The sequence below is a fragment of the Parambassis ranga genome, chromosome 17, assembly GCF_900634625.1.
Source record: "Parambassis ranga chromosome 17, fParRan2.1, whole genome shotgun sequence".
NCBI classification, from domain to species: Eukaryota; Metazoa; Chordata; class Actinopteri; family Ambassidae; genus Parambassis; species Parambassis ranga.
Window position 1 is genome coordinate 1,520,349 of NC_041037.1, and position 22,520 is coordinate 1,542,868.

The 22,520-nt window shown below is 41.3% G+C and overlaps 1 long non-coding RNA gene across 1 annotated transcript; it reads right to left on the reverse strand.

Moving 5' to 3' along the window:
* Window positions 1–443: 443 nt before the first annotated feature.
* On the reverse strand, window positions 444–22,520 carry LOC114449902 (uncharacterized). Its single transcript, XR_003672020.1, has 6 exons — window positions 20,584–22,520; window positions 20,317–20,443; window positions 19,685–19,768; window positions 3,428–3,528; window positions 3,225–3,337; window positions 444–1,627 (listed from the first exon to the last, which is right to left on the reverse strand). It is a non-coding gene; the product is annotated as an uncharacterized LOC114449902 (long non-coding RNA).

The window sequence follows — 22,520 nt, forward strand, 5'->3', positions numbered from 1 at the left end:
GTGCATTTTATTTTGAACTGCAGTGGAGTGTGAGTATTAAAGAGCATAAATAGAAATACTGAAGTAAAGTATATCAAATTGAAACTTGATACAGTCCTTGAATTAAAATACAGCCAAAGATCTTAATTATTAACAAAATGTAACATGACTATGTATAACATTATGTCCTAGAAAAACATAAACACACAGGACAAAAAGTATGTTTTCATGAATAATTCCATTTCCATTACAACTCACAGGCACATGGGGAAAGAGGTGCTTCCTCCTCCACAGAGAATAAGACTACTTTTGTTACATCAAGTACAGTACTTAACTGAATTATACTGTCTTCTCTTCTATTATAAGGTAGGCATGAAAACAAACAGATCTCTGCAAACATTCGAGCAATCAAAATATAATAATTATTGTGGTATAAATGTAGAGACTGGGATAAGAGTGTGTTTTTTTATTATTCTCATTTTTAATTTAATTTCATTAAAAGAGAACAGAGTTGAGTCCAGCAGGTGTAGGCCCAGGTGTTTCTTTTGGATCTATTGTTCCCACATAAAAGGGTAATGGGAGTGTAGACCTAAAGATTTTCACCTGTTGAGATTGTAATTGGATCCAGAAAGAAAAAAAAACCATAAAAAAGTACTTCTGTGCACAATAAAGTTTTTGTTGTGTGAAGTATATCTTCTCTTCTTGGAACGATGTTTCTGCAGAGACACATTGTCACCACACTTTGAGGAGCTATTTACTTTGCCAGTGGTAATTTTGAATGTTTACAGTAAACACGGAATTAATGTGTTTGTGATTTAATAATGTGTAAAAACAAAAAAACAAAAAAAAAGTATTGTGAAAATGTCGGCAGCAGGTTTTGTACTCCACACTGACATAGGTTCAATGACAGTTCACGGCAGGTCAGAGGAGTGGCCTTTAAGGTCTACTTGAGCTATTCTTGTACCTGCCGACGATCAGGTTTCCAGTTCAGACATACCAGGTGCTGCTGAACACCGCGGGTCTCTCAGCCAGCAAGGCTCCTCTGGATGTCCTCACACGGCGGACGAGGAGGAGGAGGAGGATGAAATTAGACTGCAGCGGATTAACAGGGGAATAGAAATCCAAAGATTATATGTCAATTGTTCAAAGGTGTTTCACGGTCGGCGTGCTGTGATCAGTGAAAACATACACTGGATTAAATAAATAGGCTTTATACAGGAGCATTGACTGTATGACAGATGGCCAACACGGTTCCGCCTCCACCCACTGTACAAAAGTGAGAACAAAATATCGCACTTACAGGCTCTGCCATGTTGGAACACCATCTTGGAATATATGGCTACTGAGCCTGACATTACATTTTAGCCAAAACTAAATCACCACAAAAGTTTTTAGTTGCGACCACTTGTCTCCAAGGGCCTTGTCTCAGTTAGCTAATATTAGCATGCTAGCTAACTATGCACTTGTAACTCAACGTTCTTTGGACCAATCCTGTCCATAGGGTCAACTGACCCCTCCTCCTCAACACATCTGTAATGCTTTAATTGAATCTCCCATTGGCAGGAGGGTTACAGAGTCCTGTCCCGTCTGGGGAGTCCTGCTTTCTGCTCCATCACAACATCTCTACAGGCCTCTGCTGTCCTGCTGTCTGTGAGAAGAAAGAGGAAATGGATGCCATTATTCAATGCTAATTTTGTATTGACATGAATGTTGGGCTCAGAGGACTTTGGGGCTTTTATTCTCTCTTTAGTAAATGCATTTGTATTTCTGCTTGAAAATCCTTCTCACTGAGACATCAGGCAGCAGACCATTGTTCTTTGAAGAGCTGAACCCTCAGGCTAAATGTGTCTTTATTCCTTCCTCAGCAGTTTCCTCCATCACATGTCAGGTAAAAGGGTTTAGGTATGAATCTCACCGAGTTTAAACTCTAAACCTATTAATACCAAGCTGTGACACAGGAGTTTTCTGCAGTGAGGTAAATGTGTATGAATGCTGTGATTGTTCCTACATTTTTTTTGCAGAAATGTGAGATTAAAGTGTCTAATGTTTGCAAACCAAAATGTGTTTTTTACCTATTTTCTCTGTTCTACTTATCAACCCAACAGTCTCATGTAGACTGCATGAAAACGTGATGTGTGCCTCCTGACAGTAAGAACAAGAGCTACTGTGTTTGTTGTTTTTGGCTAAACATCATGCACATGCACAGTTGACATGGCTCCTGGCAGTCTGTGTAGTGTTACAGTTTTGGGCTGTGCGACCAAATTTTAGCTACTTTACTTTATTAATAATGTACAGATTTATGTGAATTTGTGTAAACTTAAGGTGAACTTTAGAGATAATAACAAAACCAACATCATAGTTATGAAAACTCCACCTGAAAGGATCATTCCTGTTTTAGAAGAGATGTGCTCACATGTGTTGTGTTAAGGGGAATAATGACTACACGTCAGGGGAGGACAAAAGTCCTTTGAAACGCTAATGCAATGCTAATGTTAAATGCTAACACTGGTGTTAAAGCTGTTATAAACCTACATTGGTGCCTTTGATGCAAAATCTTACGTGAGACTTTTCATCCTAAAGTGTTGGCCTTTGAAGCAGCTCCGTCTTTTCATGCGAAATACCTGTTGTGTTTTGGTTTAATGTGTCAGGTGGCACACAGAAGTAAGCGTGTGTGTGTGTTTTTTCCTTGAAAATGAGGACAACGGTAGAGCACGGCAAAGCTCTGTCTTTGATATGTTAATCTGGCTAAACATGGAACATTTCCTCAGAAAAAAAAAATCGATTCATTCCAGCTCCACTTTCCTCTAGTCCAGAGGCGCACTCTGGCCAAAAGATGAATAATGTAATTTTGTGCCAGGATGAGTAATGTGGGTACAAATCAGTTGTCTGGATGAGTGGCTGGGGAGTTGATAATGGTGAGTCCTCACAGTGAGTTTATATGGCAGGAGGGAAGATGAAGATTACTCATCCCCTCTCTCTCTGCTTCTCTCTCCGTTAATGATATGCTGTAAAGGGTGCATAGCTGCATTACATTATGAATGAAGTCTGTGCATAAACCTGCAATAAAGGAAACTACCTGCTAAGAACCTCATGACAGGGTCAATTTAAGGGTTCATTCTGAAGCCTCGGTTTTAAAGTTAGAGGCACCAAGGCCTCTCTACAACTTTGCAGTTTGCGGCCTTTTGATTGATCATTGGTTATTGAGTGAGACAGTTCTGTCTGAGTTTCAGGTTGCCTCCTGTTACCTGAGATAAGAGCTGTGTTTGACAGGCCAAAGTCTGAGGGGTGTTGTTTTGGCTGTAAGCAGGTGAACCCAGTTGAGTTTGCTGACCATCCTCCCAGGTGTGTGTTTGTGTCCCTGTCGATTTGATAACAGGTTAAACATCACAGATAAGCAGTTAATGTGCCACAGTGAGTTGATGTGCACATTCAAATGTAAGCCTTTTACCTCTTTGTGTTGGTTTTCCTGCCAGTATCAGTCTCAGCTTGTCCTTGCTGTGGATCGCTTTTCAATTACTGCATACCAGAACATCCCCACGTCTCCAAAACCTGCCATGATGTCAGATAAACAACAACATATCACTTTTTTACTGTGTCACTGTTTATTTAGCTTAAATGAAGCCAAAAGGAAATCAATATGTTGCCCATTACTAAACCTACTACAATGTTTTTACACGAAAACACATGATTGCAAGACTGGATGCTAACTTTTCATGCTAACATGACATCACAATTTGCTCCTTCATGATGTTGATCAAGATCCTGAAAGATGACACAAAAGTGTCAAAAACATCACATTAGCTGTCAGAACAGGCTGTAAACAGACCTGAGACAGGTGCCAAAAACCAGAGCCACAAACCATATCTCTGCTGGTTTTGGAGTCTCTTTCAGTCTGTGTCTTGATTCTATAAAAGAGGGTGGGGTCTCTTTACAAGACTGTGTACAGGGTCTTGTAATCTGTCCATGTTTTCACAACTCCCCCTGCACCAAACAACAGCCCAACAGTGTTACAGACCAGCATTGTCGAGCAAACAGCCAAATCTTTTTCCAGTAGTTTGTAAACAAACAATCCCACAATCCAAATGAACATGAATGTGTCTCTGTGTGTTGCTTAATGTTGCACTCTGGTAGTAAAACAAAACAGATTAATGCAGCTTTAATACATACACACAATACAATCAACACCACTCTTGCACAACATTCATTTCCTGTGCAGTGATCATCAACGACTTCGCATCACACTGGTGATCAATACACTCACATCCACTTCAGGGGATGTGTGCAGTGATAGCCCAGCCTGTTTGCTCTCTCAGTGTAGATAACGGCGAGCCTTTAGCAGCCTGTGTAATGAGGCACGTGCAAAAACAGGAGCGACTGATGTCATTTTGCATCACTTCACCTTCTTTAGGGGCAGACACTGCGCTTGTGTGTGTGATTGTGTCCATAGATGCGTAGCGTGCTTTCCTTGCATGCATGTGCGTAAAGCCGTGCTCGCCCCGAGGCGCTGCCTGCTGTTCAAGCCCATACCTGGAGGCTGACCTCATTTGTTGCAACACTGCAGCTCCGGACACATGGAAGTCACATGACTCAGCCCTACTGACTGCATATGGAGCTAAAGCCTCCTGCTGCAGACCCAGCTGACCTTATGAGCATTATGCATGGAAACACTGCTACCTCTGAGCCTTCTGCTAATTCAAACTGAGCACTTATAACTCAAACTGAGCCTACATCCCCTGTCAAACTCCTACTCGGTGTGTTTGCCATTGTGTAGTAATGTCCAAATGTTTAATGACAATCATTACACTATGGATTCAGATTTATCAGGAAAAGCTGCATGATCATTGCAATAACATTATGTGTCATCATGCATGATATTCAATTTTCATTTAGCTGCATGTGCAACAGCAATAATGCAATTTAGGGCACTCAAAATCATGCACAATTAAGTGGTGTTGAGTGCACTGTGTAGGCTTTCATACACTATAATGGGATTCATGTCTTATATACTGTTTGCATGGGGACCTCTAGAAAAGTAAATATTACTCACCACATCTGTGTTTTGAATGGTACATTCATTCAAGATTCCATGTGCATTCACTGACATTAAGTTATAACAGATTACCATATAATAACTGTTGAGCCTTCTGAATGACACCAAAATGCCTGCATGGATTATAAGAGCGTCATGGCCTCTGAGACTGAGCAGTTTGGGTGTGTGTGCATCTGGAGTGAGTGTCGTAAGAGCGAGGGACCAGCGTGGAGGAAAACACTTTCCGCGCTTCAGAGGTAAAAGGTGAGTTTAGAGAAGGGATTTGATGGTGGGCAGAGAGTCAATGGGGTACAGTCCTGGAGTAGAGAGTCCACCTAAATCCTTTAAGCCCACCAGAGGACAAGCATGCAGCGGAGAGGAGGAAGGCTGAGGAAGATAGATCTGACTGTGCAAGACAGTGTGGATGTAGAAGATGGGAGAGGTATGGAGGCGCTGGGTTATGGAGGGCTTTAAAGGTGAGGAGCGTGGAGAGTGGACCGGGGGCCAATTAAGCTGTTTGACAATGACATTCGTGTGCTCAGAAGAGGAAGTTCAGGTTCTACACCTGAGAACTAATTCTGAAACCTATGTACAGGCAGCAACTCGTGTGTTTAGCTATAGGAAAGTAGCAACAGTAAACAATAAACCTGCGGCTTTCAGAACACAGAAGTATCTATGTCTGGCTTCTAAAGCTGCGTAAGAGCGACAGGGATTGACCACAAGTGAGCATCTCTGGAGATTCTTTCGGCTCCCCTGTTCTGCCCGAGTCGTTACCACATGAACCAAACCCATCCAAGATCCCATCCAAGCAACATCACCATCCTAAAGTTCTGATTTGCAATTCTGAGAACAAACCAAACAGAAAAAAGGTCCAGAGGGACGGGACGAAAACTGACACAAATCACACAGATGGTGATTCATATAGGATTAGTATTATCACAGGACTGCTGCACAAAATATGGCAGGCAAAATGCAGACAATTCACAATTGAGATGATAAATAAGTACTGCAATTACTGCAAATTACTAAAGGTCCCTATGTGAAACTAATCATGTGTGAACAGGGCATAAGACTTCAGGCACCAAATTTGATTGGTTAAGGAAAATACTTTAAGCAGTGGTCAATCTGAAAGAAGCTTCTTCACCATTTTCTTGGCAACCATGTTGACGACTCAAGCGCTAAAGATTTTACATGCACTTGTTGCAACTGTGGGAGTTTGCATGTATGATGCTTCTTTCCACAGTGCATGGTTGTGTGATGTTCATATCCACAAGTGTGCACACAGGCACCTACGCCAGCATTTTAATTACACCCTGTGTTAGACCTCTCACTGCAGATTCACCGCAGTAGTTTGTGATACCTTAGAGCTTAGTGGGCATGTGCGTGGGAGGATGAAGGATTCTTTGCACACAGGCATGCAAATTCAATCGAATTAAAGCAGCGACTACAGCAAAATGCATGCGCACCTATGAAATTTCCATGCATATGAGAGCGGATTTATGTAACAGGCGAAAGAATGATGGCTTTACAACTCTTACAGCTGTGACATCTTTACTGCTGGTGCATTGTGGATGACACACAGGCTTGAGAATTGCATCGAACTGTTATTTTTATATACAGTGAGTACGTGTGCCTAAGTCCCTTTCCTCATTTTATTCCAGGATTCAGCAGGTTAATCTGATATGATTCCTAACCCATCCCCCCTCAGGGTCTCAGCAGTGATCTCACTCTGCCTCAGCCCCAGGGCATGATGGGATGGAGAGCAGTGTTCAGTGTCTGAGCAGAGGGTAAGTCATGGCTAAGACGTCCCTGTGACTCATCCCAGTTGACATTATTTAAGATGAAAGTTAGACTTGCTGCATGTCACGCTTTCACTAATAACTGGAGGGAAAGAGTTCAAAGAAAGGAATAAGGAGCCTCATATATTATTAACACTGTTAGCAGTAAATAGAATCACTGGGACTGACTACAGAGGTGTCAGCTCACTTGTGTGTCGGTACAGATCTTTTTTTTTTAATCTAATGTACATGAAATGTTTGATTTCAAAGTCAGTTTGGACAACAATCATTCCATGACTTTATACACTTCTCCTCAGATGTCGTCAGTTTTACACTTGCCAAAGGTTCGTCTTTGAAGCAAGGGCAATACTGTATTATATAGTTGTACTATTTTAAGTCTGACAGTGTTATATGCTAACAAAGCGTTTAACTGTCATGAGCTGTCAGACTGTACTGCAGCAGGTATAGAATGCAGATGTTTAGCAGGTATCGCATGTGACTTAGATAAATGTGTTAGCATGCTAATATTTCCTATTTCTGCTTTGTCTAGTGGGATTGACTCATTTTTGGAACCAGCCCCTACAGGCTGCGTGGTGAACTGCAATTTTTAACATTGTGCCTGGGCATCATTCCTCAGCTGGTGAAGTTGCTGCTTGGATTCACCTCTGTCCTGAACTTTAGGAGCAGTCAATGTGATTCTGAGGGACTCTTTCACCCCATGATAGACCAGTTTTGATATGCTATTGATCTCTTCAGATGTTCAGTCTGGACAAAATTATATAATAATAATATATCATGGACAATTTCACCATAAATTATTAATCAAGAAGAGAAAATAACAAAGTTAAAAAATCCAGAGTGTGCAAGCCTGTTATCTAGAGTGTGTACCTCTGTGAAAGAACTGTTCAAATCTGTCACTACAAACAGAGAAATGAAACATGCTTTGACAAACTGTCACCACAAAACAGAGAGGGGCATCAGGTCATTCAATTATCTCTGCCCATTAGCTCTGAAAAGGTGCCTGTATATACACAAAAACACACTTAAATTGCTGCATTTCAATCCACTGAGCACCATTCATCATCATACAGATAACACCCCTCACCTCTCCGCTTCACCCTGTCATCATCCTCAGATCAGCAGAAACCATCCACCCTGCACTCCTCACTGTTTTGACACTAATTGCACTTTGTCGAGATCAAACTGCCTCGCAGTTTTCTCCGCTCGACCCAGAATTCACTCTGACACTTGACAGTCACTGAAAGGAGCTTCATTCCTCACACATCACACAGGTATGTAGTTCGATGTGATAAAAGCCAAATTTAATATTCAAACCTCTTTTTTCCCCCAACCTGCCATCCGCAACATCCTCTGCTCCTCTCAACTTCAGAACTGCACTTTAATCTTTAGCGTCTCATTTAAGCTGGGGAAGATACTGGGTATGCCTGCTACATAGTGGTATTATGTTATGTATGATTATACTGATGATGACCTAAAACCAGATTTGGAACAATTAAAAAACAGACATCAGCATCAAAGTGTGTAGAAGTATTTTCTTGTTTTTCATAGACCCCTTCAGCGGTCCACGCTGGTCTCATCCCACGCATTTCAACTGGAATTGCGTTGTGTGCATTAATAATGTATTGTTTTTCCTGAAAACTGACATGAATCATTTCTGTGACATGGATGGAAGTAACGTTTGTAACAGTCATGAACCATTTCCCTAAAATAAAAAAAAAATAAAAAAAATAGTGGCATGGCGGTGGACACAAGGTCTGTGTAGACTTTGTACGTTCCCTCCATGTCTGCTTTGTTTTTTCTCCAGGTACTCTGGCTTCCTCCCACATTCCAAATCAGTATTCATGATCATCATAACAAATTAACACGATTGGTTAACTGGAGAATTTAAATTGGCTGCAGGTGTGAGTGTGACTGATAATCCATTTTCTTTGTCCACTACAGGGTCATGGTCCTATCCCAGCTGTCAATGGGCAAGAAGTGGGGTACACCAGTCCTTCCACGGGCTAACACAGACAGACAAACAACCATTCACACTCACATTCTCACATATAAGCCAATTTATGGTCCCTGGCTAACCTAACATGACACTGAGGTCTCACTTCGTACAGCTCACAGTCACCCAACAAATTTAAAGCCCGCTGAAAGCCTGTCCAACCAATAACTGACTGTCTGTATCAACAACCTGCAAAGATCCGTTTGTTACTTTCTGAGTAATGGTGATGAGACATTAGTGGAGTTCAGATGAAGTCCTCTGTGTAAGTGGTGTTTTCAGTCTAGCGGTAAAGAACTCATAAAAGGATCATGAATGCAAACAGCCTCCTTCACAATACATGAAGGCCCTGCAGATATAAAAGCACTTCAGGTGTACTCATCTGATGAGAAAATGACAAGAGGAGGGTTAGAATCAATAAACAAACATAGATGATATTTTTGTTATTCACATTTTCTGTAATAATTGCTGGTTTATTTCTCACGTTAAATACATTGCACATTTTACATATGTATAATGTGATAGATTTACTTTTTATAATGAGATCCAGTAAAGTTAGACAATGATGCACTGAAACCAAGTGCTATCAAAAATCCTGGACGCACCCATTGGCTTTTCTCCATCCACCATTTTGTACCACATGTAAACACCACTTGAAGACCAGCAAACACTTGAACTGAATTTACACTGCGACAGGGCCAGCTGTTCGTCTGCATGCCTGCAGGATGTCTGCCTGTCTTGGCCCTACCTTGCCAGGAGCACTGGCAACACCTTTAACAGGAGAAGTGCATAAAAGATTAAATTATGAATGGTGATGCAGAGAGGCAGAAGAAATGGCTGTGATAATAGCATGACAGCATATTTAATTTGCAGATAATTGCACTTTGGGGGGGCTTTTAAGAGGCTCGTCTCACACTGGCATTTTAAATGAAATGGGCAAATCATGGGTGTTGTCACCTTAGAGCCTCAAAAAGCCCAAGAGAGATTTAAAAATAAATGTTCAAGTATAAATGAGAAGTGACTGAATGGACTGTTTCAGCCATTTTAATGATTCAGGTTGTCATTTTGAAAATGGAAACTAGGCCTTTGCACTATCTATGTAACACCCCTGGCATTAAAAAAAAGTTTGTGCAGCACTGGGTAAATTACACTTACCCCGGACAATACTAAGTGGGCCCTTACTGCTTCCATAGGATTTAAATTAGTGAGCTGCAGCAGGTGCTGCTGATCATCAGTCCTTGAAGAAGTGATCATTAACACAATGACAAGAGGGAAAGACATAAACAAGGCTGTAAGAGAAGCAACTGTGGCTGCACATCAATCTGGAAGGACTTATAAAACCATTCATTATTGGAAGTCTTACAGTGAGAAAGATTATTCACAAATGGAAAGAATTCAGGACAGCTGTCAATCTTCCCAGGTGAAGCAAATTCACTGTGAAGTCAGACCATGCAATGATCAGAGAACTACAAAAAAAAAACATCAAGCGCTCCATGTCAGAGCTTACAGGCCTCACTGAGCATGTTCAGTGTTGACAGCACAATTAGAAGAAGACTGAACAAGTACAGTTGGTTTGAAAGGGTTATCAGGAGGAAGACTATTCTGTCTAAAAAACACATGGAAGCACGACCGAGGTTCACAAATCTGCATCCGAACAAAGCACAGCACTTGTGGAACAATGTCCTATGGACAGATGAGACCAAAGCTGAGTTTTTTGGGCACCTTGTCTGCTGAAATCCAAACACATCATTTCAGGAGAAACAGCTCATAACTATTGTCGAGCACAGCAGTGAAAGGGTGGTCATTTGTGCTTGTGTTGCAGCCACAGGACTTTGCAGTCATGGAATTGACTTTCAAGCCATGTCGTGGAAAAGAAGGGACCAAAATTCCTCTACAACCACGTGAGAGACTCAAAATTTCACTGACTTCACTGACTTTTCCCTGACTTTTCCACAATTAACCGTTTGTGACATTAAAAAGTAATGGCTCATTAACATTTGAAGAGCTGCATGCATTTGTTATTTTTTGGCTTCTCTTGTATTTTTCAGCAGAGCGAATTCTTTTATCTTCTACATAAACACATTTTTATTGTCTGTCAGCCTGTCAGCTCCTGCCCTACATTCAAACAGAGCATCACAAAAACATCCAAACTCTCACAGAACGATTGCCTCACTGAATGTGGAACAAATCAGGCATGATATGTTGGGCCAAAAGTGCATGTTACCAGTATGATGCATACATTCATGTGCAAACACCACACGTGCATCTGTTTTATAGGACTGAGATTGGTCTCAGCTAAAGAATGTGACGTTCCTGCGGAGTACTTCCTGTGGAGCTCAGTGAGACGGACAGGTGTACAAAACATTTGCCTCTGACACACTGTAGATACTCAAGGTGTGCATCAAAGTGTTCTTCTTAACCATGACACATAGCATTACTGGAGTGATGAACCCAAAACAACCAATGTCCTACAGATACATTTATGTAAATACAGCATGTCCATACTAGGCTTGTGCAAAATCGTATCGTGTGCAATTAATCGTCAGAAAAACTGTAATCGATTAATATTTGCCACTTATCGATTACGGCGATTAGTGCCTCGTCATGATGACACATTTTTGTGTGCGGCGTAGTCTCACCATCACCCGCGCACATGTGAGCCCACAATAACAATAAAAAGGCAGTGGTGTTCAGTTAAATAATGCGGAGCAGCACGTTTCTAACATAAGTTCAGCGTCTGTCACCATAAGCCCGAGCACGAAGAAAGCGCAACGAGGACACAACACTACACTACAGCTGTATATAGTGCCGCGACATGCATTAGGTGACGCGTGTAGCGTTGGTTGTTGCTATAGTAACTGATTTTTTGCTCGTATCAAATGAATAAACTCCGATCTTTATTTACGGACTCCACAGCAACATAGGAAACATTACAACAGCGAAGTCTCCTCCAGCAGATATTGGAAAGAATTCCACTCAGCCGAGAATCCGCGATACGTTTAGTCAGTGTGCTCCTTACGACCAAACGAAGCGCTGGAAGAACGTAACGTAGGTTGATTTGCACAGACACACATTTAAATGTGAAATTGTCCGGTTTGTTTGTTTGTTTGTTTTTTCTGCTGCTGTTCTACAGTCTGAGTGAAAACATGCACTAGTGTGGGACATATTCCAGTCACAGGTTCATTTGCGCAGACACATTTTTTAACTTGAAATAATCACTGATGTGACTTTTCTGAACTTTGTTTGTCTATTTGTCTGTTTAATTTTAATGTTGACATGCTTTGTGACCTTAAGATAAAAACATTTGAAGGACAAAGTTACTTTAAATGTTTGCTTCATTATTATTTTGAAGCAGTTTGTGCCTCAATATTATCAATACATATTTCCATGGATGGTTGGTGCCTACTCACCAGCTTAGCCTGTTGTGAATGAAGTAGTTAACTTGAGTGATGATTTGTCGGTATCATGCTAGAACACTGTGCCAATTTAGAGTCAAAAACATGTAAGTGCAACTGTCATCAATTAATCGTCAAATTAATCGTTATCGGCTAAATGCCACAATTAATCGTGATTAATTTTTTTGCCAATATCGCCCAACCCTAGTCCATACATAGAACTCATAGACGGTTGACGTATCACAGCGCAAGTTTCCTGCTTCCACGATCGCCCGCCCCCCTAAATGCCGCTCGTGCTCCCCCTCTTTGTCCATATTTGGAGTTTTGGCGGACGTGACGCTGCCAACATGGCGGCGGTCAGCACGTCCCGGAGCCTCCCACAAGTTTCAAAACGGCTCTTCAGAAACAAACGTGTGACATCCCCGAAGCTCTGTCCATATACTGTCAATGGTTAACACACACCTGAATGCTGCCAAACTCCCAAAATGTCTGCTTTTATAGAGGTCTGCACACCTGCTGATGATCAATTGATCAAGGACTGATGATCAGCAGCACCTGCTGCAGCTCACCTTCTTGAATCAACTCCAATTATTTTTGTAATACGTGCATTAGTATTTATGACTGTTACTTTGCTATATTAACAGTTGATGTAATATTTTATAATAACATCAGTTAGATAAGTTGCATCTGACTGATGGGCTGGATGAGCTTGCAGTACTGCAGCTGTCAAGCTGGAGGCGCTCATTCTTGCATTGCTGATAAAGATGACTATACCACTCAGTCATATCATAAATGACAATAGTTACACAGAAAGAGCCGGCTGTCCCTCTTTCTGCATCAGTTTCCAGCAGCAGACATTAAGTCAGCCGAGTACTTTGATTCATGTGAACACAGACGAGGAAAAAAGGTAATCTGCTTTTCCAGAACAACTGCACACGCTTGGCGGTTCACAAGAGTGGAAACGAAGTGAGGGTGGAGGTTCCCATTTAGTGGATTAATGAGGTAATTCATGCAAAATGGTCTGGTTTCTAATTAGCAGAGTGTAATGAAGTGAGCAGTCCACTTCACCCTTCTGCTTCTGTCTGCTGCCTCAGCATCACTGTCATTTACACTGGGAGCCACAGAGAACTCAGCAGGAACATGACAAAGTGCAAGAAGAAAGAAGCCATTTTGAGTGTTTATTTAGTAAACTCATGTAGTTTTCTCTGCAGATGAGCTGCAGTGTAGCAGTCAGTGTGCAGGTGTTTTTAGGTTTTCATTTGTGACGCTGCCAATTGAATCAACTGCCGGCATTGGAACAACGTGTGGAAATGTTGCACTGTAACCCCCAACTGCTTCACTGACTGGGCAGCAGTAGACTATTTTACTGGCACATGGGGATCTGGATGGATGTGATGTCAGCGAGCTGCCAGGATAAACACGGATTTAAAAAAAAAATACAAAATCTGTTGTCTCTCAGCTGGATTCCATCTCGTCTTCTGAAGAAAGGACTCCATAAAGCAAGCTGGTTTTTTTTTTCAGCTGATCACCCAGATGATCAGAGCCAATGCCAGGGTGCAGTAAAGAATTACAGAGCTGCTGTCTGAACAGGACGGCAGAGCAAAGAGCCGGTGAGATCCTTCCATGTACCTGTCAGCCTGAAATGATGGCTGACTTCCTGTGGGCTGGAGAAACACTAATCGACTCCAGCTGGACAGGGAGAAATCTTCTGTGTGAGTGTGTGTGTGCCTTTGCCTCCAACAGCAGGAAACTTTACACCTTTGTCAGATCAGAGAATGACTTAAACACATGTGAATTTCTGTGTTCACCTGGCGCGGTACTTTCCCAGCAGAAGAAACATGCGTTCAGACTCTTAAAGGTTTGAGATTTTAACTGGAGCTGACTTCATGAACAATGCATTTACTCACATGCTGGGAACCTGTCTCCTCTCAGGTAGAGACTGCCAATAATCCCTTATGGAGGTTATCATGTGCCAATAATGGACATATATGCTGTAAAACAGGCAGGGTGGAGTTGGCTGATGAGGAGAATATATGAAAGATCTGTTGGGCATGCATGGTTTCTACCACAAATCACCACAGACTGTATGTAAATATGGACGAACATATTAAGTTTTGATGATCACTGTCATATCTAGCTGCCTTTAATTTAGACAATCATCTTCCCTTTCCACAGTTTCTCCCACTGAAGGCAGCCATTGGTGAGTGTGGCGGGAGCGTTAGCTTCTGTAGTTCACCTACAATTCCAATACAGACACAGAGTGCAGCTGGAGGCAGACATTTGTATCTGGCTGTCGCTCAGAGCGGTCACGCCCATTACTATGTGAAACTGTGTGAAAATTTCACCCCCATAAAAATTTAAATTGTTATTAATAACACACCAAACTGTTTTTGTAGCAGGCTGTAAATATGTTTAGGAGTCCAGCTCCTAGAGGCCACAATGGGAACTGCAGTTGCAGTTTGCAAAATCTGTAATGTAACAGAAGCTAAAAAGAAAAAACTTAAGATTTCATAAAATATTATAAAACATATAAAGCAATAAGAGTTAGAAATGCCTCAGCGTGCATCTATTCTAGCAGGAGTGGGCTTTTCATTTATACTGTAGTTCTGCAAATAGCAGCGCCTCGGTATGTGATGTGGTTTCTGGGGGTACAGTTTCCACACCCGAGAAACAAACAGGTTTTTTCTAGCAGCAAAACAAAACTGTGTATTTTTTTATTTCAGTTAAGCTGAAGTTGATTGAAGAATTTGTCAAAGAAGACAGGAGAGATTATAATCTCAACAGACTGCATGCTGTAAAGTTTAAATGTAGGTTGTTTGGTTGATTCACCTTCACCTGTGGTCACAGTGACCTTTTCTTAACAGCACCATAAACATCCTCTAAACCTAAAAGTGCTCCTATAAACGGTCATTGAACTGCTGGACGCTTTGCAAATAAGTAAAAATCTAAAAAACTACTTACAATACTATAGACAAATAACCATCCTTAGCATGTTAAACTGGGTATAATGTGTATCAACCTGCTCACCAGTCATCATGTTCTGCACGTGGCCCAGAACAATCTTAGTCTCATCAAAGTTTCTTTCTGGGCAAGTGAGAACTTCCTCTTGTAATCCTGTCATGTATGTTTCATAGCGCAGACTTGCACTCAGTCCTGTCGTCTCTAAAATTACAGCTTTGATCTGACGGGGGAGAAACTGCAGCGTCTCTCTCTGGGGAAACCGAAACGGTTCTCTAGTGAGCATCCAAGAGTTTCCTCAGAAGATAAACAACCAGATACATCAAAGACCTTTTGGAATAAAGTCCTTGCACTGATTCTAACATGTGTGCAGGGGTTTACATACAAGCATGCATTTTTAGATTATTCTCTTTCTGTTGTCTGAATGTCAGCCTCTAAGAGGTATGCAAAAAAAAGATTTAACCCACGAGAGGAATGAAAGCATCCTGAAGTCATTACTGAACCTGCACGCTTCTGGCTGCATCGCAGGTAAGAAGTTAAGTCAAACCACAGCGCATACTTGAGATATCTGGCTGGAGGAATGTGTGTGTGTGTGTGTGTGTGTGTGTGTGTGTGTGTTGCACTGCTTTCCATCCTGAGGTGTGTTTTCAAGGTCTCCTAGCTGCATGGAGGTCCCTGCTACAGGCCTGCTCCACATTAAAGCCACATGTCTTTGTTTTTCTTTCCTACAGGCATGTCATACCTGCAGTTCTCACACCGGCACACATACACTGTCATACAGTGAAAAACCTCACGACTCATGATTTCACTGGATCTGAAAGATTAGTTGGCTCACAGAGTTTATAAACATTTATATGTGCATGAACATTTTTAAGCATATGATGACACAGGACGGATGAGGTAACCAGTAAGTCATGGAAAAAAAAAAACATGCGCTAAATGCGTATCATGTATTTATGGGGAAACATAGCATGAAACATCTGCCAGTAAAAGTCAGAGCCTCCTTAAAATTCTGTTGCATGAATATTTACAAATCTGCAAAGCTTGACACTCTTGGACATTGTTAGAAACACCTGATCAGCTCTTTTTAAGCTAGTATTGCAAAGCTGTTAGCAAAAACTTTCTACACATCCAGCAGATGCACAACAACAAAAGCTTCAAAACCAAGTCTCTATGTTCTCACAGGAAATATTTGCCTCTGCATCTGCAAGCCTGTAATTGCTCTAGTGTGTTGCTAGGTGTTAAGCAGGTGTCAAAAGGTTTCTCACTGAAAACAGATACAGCTGAAAACAACGTAAGAGATGTTTGGTAGCTTTGATCTAGTAGTCGTTAGCAACTGAGCTGCACCACGATCTCCATCCATCCATTTTTTAATTTGCTTCATCCTGTATAGGGTCGTGAGAGGGCTGGAGTCCATCCCAGCTATTAATGGGTGGGAGGTGGGTCCACCCTGCACAGATCGCCAGTGGACCACAGGGCTAACAACCATTCACACCTACAGTTCCCTGCTAACCTAACATGGACGTCTTTATGACTGTTGAGGAAGCCGGAGCACCCGGAGAAAACCCACCCAGGCACGAGAACATGCAAACTCCACGCACAGCTAACCACTGCACCACCGTGCCACCACACATTCTCCAGGCAAAAGCTATTTATTTCTATTTAAATAAATTATTACACATATCACTTGTACACAACAGTGTGCATCTCTGCCCTCCGGTGGTTGACTGAATATAGTGTGTCAAATGGTTTGTTTTTAGTTTCTTTTGGGTGGGGTCGCGAAGCAAAAGAAACTTGCAGGTGAGCGATTACTGCCATTTAAAATGTGTTTAGTGTGGTGAAAAGCTCAAAACAGAACTTTTCCTAAACCTAGCCATGTGCTTTTAATGTTCCTTGAGTGACAGTTGTGCTGTACGAAAAGCAATGCTGCATGAACAAGATCAGTTATTATATAATTCTTTACTGTATATGCTAACATGCAAAGAACTAGCTTATCAGCACCACCCTTTTTCACATTCATACATGTATGTACACACGCACCATCATGTGAACTTGATATGATCTTGCTCACTCCCTCTCTCTCTCTCTCTCTCTCTCAAACACACTCAGAGCTGGACAGGAAGGGCTTGAGTTTCATGTTTCCTGTGCAGTATTCCCCAGGCTGTTAGCGGATGTCTTGGATATGAAACCTTCCCAGTTTCCTGCAGCTCCCAGGTGAGTGTGTGGCGGTTTTAACTGGAAATCAGAAATCTCCCACCTTTTTAAGCAGTGATTCCGTTGCTGTTTTACACACAGACACACACAGGTGAGTGTCTCTTTACAAATGCTGGAGCATATTTTAAAAAAAAAAAAAGAAATCTAACATTTCTCCTTCCAATTTGACAACACTCTGAATCACCACGGTAAATGTGGCCTTTCATATGTTTTTCTTTTATCTCTACTACATCTCTCCCTCTTCCTCCAAACTGTAACTGTATCCCATCTTTCCCACTTTCTCCCTCTGCTGCCTCCATCTCCTCCTCATCCTCTCTGCTCCTTTAATGTTCAGTTTTAAAGCTGCTGAGGTGGAGTCGTCTGTCTTTACGATGTGCTGCTTACAATGCCTCGGGGCACACACCACCTCCGTGTTGATCCTCTCCCCAAAACAGCCTTGCTGAGTGCAAAATGAGACGGCAGCGCTGCTTTACTTACATACCTGCAGTTTGCTTTAAAACAGAGTTATGTAGGAAAGAGGCTGTCACAATATACAGGGACACTGCGAGTAACAAGCTGCCTGCAGCGACTAAATTGTTGTTCTCTGTTTCACGCGGAACAAAACAAAACATCGTACTTTAGCTGTGTCGATATTCAGTGCGGAAGCTTCAGGCTTTTCTTTAGGTTTAATGTGGGAGAGAAGACTCACATCGGCGGACAGCTGTGCAGTTCAACATTAGGCTTTTTAATTAGAGTAACTGTAGTAATTATGAATGAATTTAAAGTGAGAAACGTGAAACTATAAACAGCTGAATAGATTAGACAGACACAATGTTGAGAAATGACTTTATCTTGTTTCAGAGCTAATTGCTAATCTATGGCTTTAATTAAAACGCCACAGCTAACAGTATTATTATATTATTATAGCTGTGCTATGATTGGTATTATCACTACAGTAGAGGGAGGCTGTACATGTGACACAGGTAACGTCACAGGATGCAGAATTAACAAGTAAGTGGCAAAAAGCTTGTTAAGCGGCGGCGTTGTGCTGAAAAACAGTGGCCCACAAAAACACATCTATCTTACCGACTGCAGAAATCTAAAGACAGACTTCACAGCTGGAATGCAGCAGCTGGAATGTCAGCCCGACACACCTATGACAATGAGCCTTTTATTCCTTAAAAACAAAGGGAGGGACGATCAGCTACACAAAGACGATCTAGACATTTAAATGTTGTCTATTATCATGATATAGTTGCTAATAACACACAGACATATGTTTTAAGTCATGATGAAACGTCTATTTCCTGTAAAGACTGAAATAAATATTCATTAGTAGCCACATTGTGTTTGTTTCAGGATAAAGAAAAAGAGCAATGAGCCCCTACACCCCAACTACGTGTCATGTTTATTTAGTTTTAAGGCTTTGCTTTGATTCCTGGCCATACGTCAGAGTTCATAGAGCACTGTGTCTTCAGTAAGTTCAGCTCCAATGTAGCCACATCTGCTATGTTTAGCACACTGCTTTTACTTCTATCAGATTATCAAATGACACTACTGCAATTACATGTAATTATAGTAAATCAAATATCTCTTAATAACCTTCTGTTACCACTGATGACCGTGCTAATGCTAGTGATTATGATTCTATTGTGCTGTCTTGTGTCTTCAAGCTGGGTATGAACAAACAACAACCGATCAATAACCTACTGCTGTATTACCATGTCAACCATTACTACAACCAGCACAAAGGGAGTGCAGCACAGGTTTATTTCCACTCACGTTCAACAGTGTTTTTTACATGTATGTACACATGTTGATGCACACACACGCACAATCACCTCTACACATCGACCAAGGAACGGACCTGCCTCTGAATACCTCACTCTGCTAAATATAGCCAAGAGATGTCTGTCAGCCCTCCGCCCCCTCCCTTTACCCTTCCCTCAAGCCCTTATCTTAATTATTTCCAGACCTCTCAGTCTACATACAAACACTCACAAACGCACATACACACACAGCTGTGTAGTGTTGTGTTTACTGGTCTTACTGCTGATCTTTAAGCCAGGCAAGAGTGTGGGTGTGACTGTGCTGCAGGTCTTATGTGAGCATATCTACCCGGAAACAGTTCCTTTCTCTCTCACGGTGAATGAGTCACCATTCACAAAAAAAAGGTCTCAAGGACTTAAACAAGATCAATCAGGAACAGATATCTTGGTTTAGCTGTATCTACTAACTGGAGAGTATGGGAGAGACGGCTCTGTGCTAGCAGTGATTAGATTATGTCCATTCTTTGGCCTCTCCTGTGTTAGCCCCCAGTGTTGGTGTGAGATCTACTTACCAAACCAGACGCTCCAGAACACCTGAGGAAACACTCCAGCACATAATGTCTCTCAGCAGACACTGCAAGATCCAAACCTCGTGTCTGGAATAAGGAGCAAATCAGTATTCAGCAGGGGCGCAAACACACACCAGGAATTGCATATAATTGTCTGCTCATATCTTCTGAATCTATTTGTGAAATTATAACATTTCATTTGTGCTACTGCCAGGACTGTGTGTCTCTTTAATTCAAGATGAGACAGTATGGAGAAATCTGGGGCCACAAAAAGAAATAAAATGGCACGAAAATACAAAGTGAAGGTCTGAAAATCAACACGACAAAAAAATATGAAGGTGATTTGAAGGATTTGTTGCCTGTGACGGTGTCTGACTCATTATCTGTGCTTTTATCGAGACAGAGGCCCTCATGGGAAGGATAGCTACCCATCAATAATTCATCTTTTTATTTAGCTAATTAGCTGCTCTTTCAGAAAATACTGGAAATGTCAAACACGTTCAAATTAATGGTTCGGATCAGTGAAGATGACCCTAATGAATGGACACTGAAAAATAAAGGGTGGGGGTTTATAAAGCTTGTGCGTTGCGGTGGAGTTTATTTCATGTCATCAGCCCGTAGCAGGAAACACTCACCTAATGTGTGACTGTATAGGACTATGGATGACGCTTCCCTCTTGTCACAGAAGGATTTTTTTGGGTGCCATAATGACTCACTGTGGAAGGTTTGTCCATCACCATGTTGGCAGGGCCACCTGAACTCCTACAACAGGGAAAGAGGTGGAGCAAAGGTGGGAGAAGTCAGCTTTGTGTGCACGTGTTACTCCAAGTGGCGTAACTATCTATAATGTTCTGCTGCCGACTTTAACATTTTAACATGGGAGTACATAGGGATTGACTCACATTTGAAGCCAGCCCCTTGAGGCTGTGTGAGGAACTGCAGTTTTAAACACTTCCACATGGGGCTTCATTCTCAGTCCCGGAGGTTGCCGTTGCCTAACAGATGCTGAGTGTTATTCAGTTCATCTGTCAGCAGCTGTACTGTTCTGGCAGTGGGGTGTTTGACACTCATTATTTGTTTATGTGTGAAATGACTAAAAGGACAAATATGAAAGCATCACCACTGGGTCCACAGCCTTCTACTCCAGTCCTGATTTCTCTGGAAAAAAATTGAGGTTTCTGCCAACCATGCCAAGATAACCACACTTTGGTCAGATCGTTGATTACAGCATCTTAAATTTGCCTTAAATGCTGCCAAAGAAGTCAATATAGCTCACCAACATCAGCTACACCTGCACCATGACTCCCGATGGCCACTAGGGGGCAAACAGGTAAAAACTAACTGAATAAATAACAGAAAAGTAAAAAAAAAAATTGTCATAATAATCTATTATGAACCTTTTTGTTGATGGTTGTAAACCAGAAAAAACTGCTTATGTTATCTGTCACCTTATTTGTCCATGAATCACACAAGTGATACACAAATAACTCAAACTGGGTCTGCAGAGCGTTACCGTCACCCCTCATGATCACATTACATAATGAAGAGTTTCCCTCTTCTTCCACTGTTTGTCTCTTATTCTTATAGGATTCCTTATATAACAACTGTACTTCCGTTCCCTTCTGAACTCTTGTCTCTTAGCTGTCACAAGCTCTTAAAAATGAGGCCACAGGTTCATTTCAGGCTTCTCTTTGTTCAACACATACAAACTATTCTAATCGATTCTGTCTCTTGCACAGAACCCATGCTGCATTTTAGTCACCATTTGTTAATACAAGAAAGAGAGAGAGACAACACGCATAAAAGGTCAATGTGTGTCATTTTCATTCAGAAATAACAAAATCATCTCTGCTCTAATATTTTAATGTGAATTTAAAGTCATTTAAAAGGCTTTCTCTTCCATTTGTTTCTCTTTTTTATGTGCAAGCTCCTTTCATCTGGAAGGTAAGTGAGGACCACAACAACCATAATAACCCAGTCTTTCATCTCTGGTTCAGACATGTACACATAAACCAGTTCTCAGTAACACAATGAATGTTCAATCAAGCTACATGAGAAGTTATTAATAAAAATATAATTAATAATACAAATACTGACAACAACTAAAATAAAACACCGGGATTCAGATCGCTGCTAAATGTTGTTAGTCTGGTGATCTTGCATGTTTTTATTTCCCTGTATGATATTTGTTTGTTTTTGTTTTTTTTACTGTCCCTGTGTGTCTGGCTAGCTACAGGTGGGCTGCTATGATTGGCTGGTATACAGTAACAGTCTTCTATTGGTTTCCTCATGCAGCCTCAGAGGATACAGGCAGGATGCAACCAGTTCTTGCAGGTTCTCCTGTTTCTGTTCTGGGGTGTAAAGTCTGCAGATTATTTTGCCTTTCTAATGTTTTCTGTGCCAAGTACACAGATTACAGGTTCAGATTGGGTTTTTTTTTTAAATGTGCTAACATTTAATTAATCTTGGTCATTGAACAAGCTAGGACTAAAAACATGTATAGTTTTGAAAATAACACAGCATAACTTCACATTATTTATTTAACATATTGTTATATTTTGACTCTGAAAGATGCATCACCCCTCCAAAAGTTGATTGTAGGCACCTGTGATGTTATATTCAACTATAGCTCCACCATGAGGGTGTGTTAAGCATTACAATATGTAGCCAGAGGGCTGTCAATGCTTTGCTAAATGGAAGGACATTTAATTAAAAGTCTTATGAATGTAATCGTAAATAACAGGTTTATCATATTTATCCCCATTCACTGTACTTCTGTATACGCAGTATTAGCAGACATGACACAGGGAACCCTGGCAGGGCAGCCATGTTGCAGAGC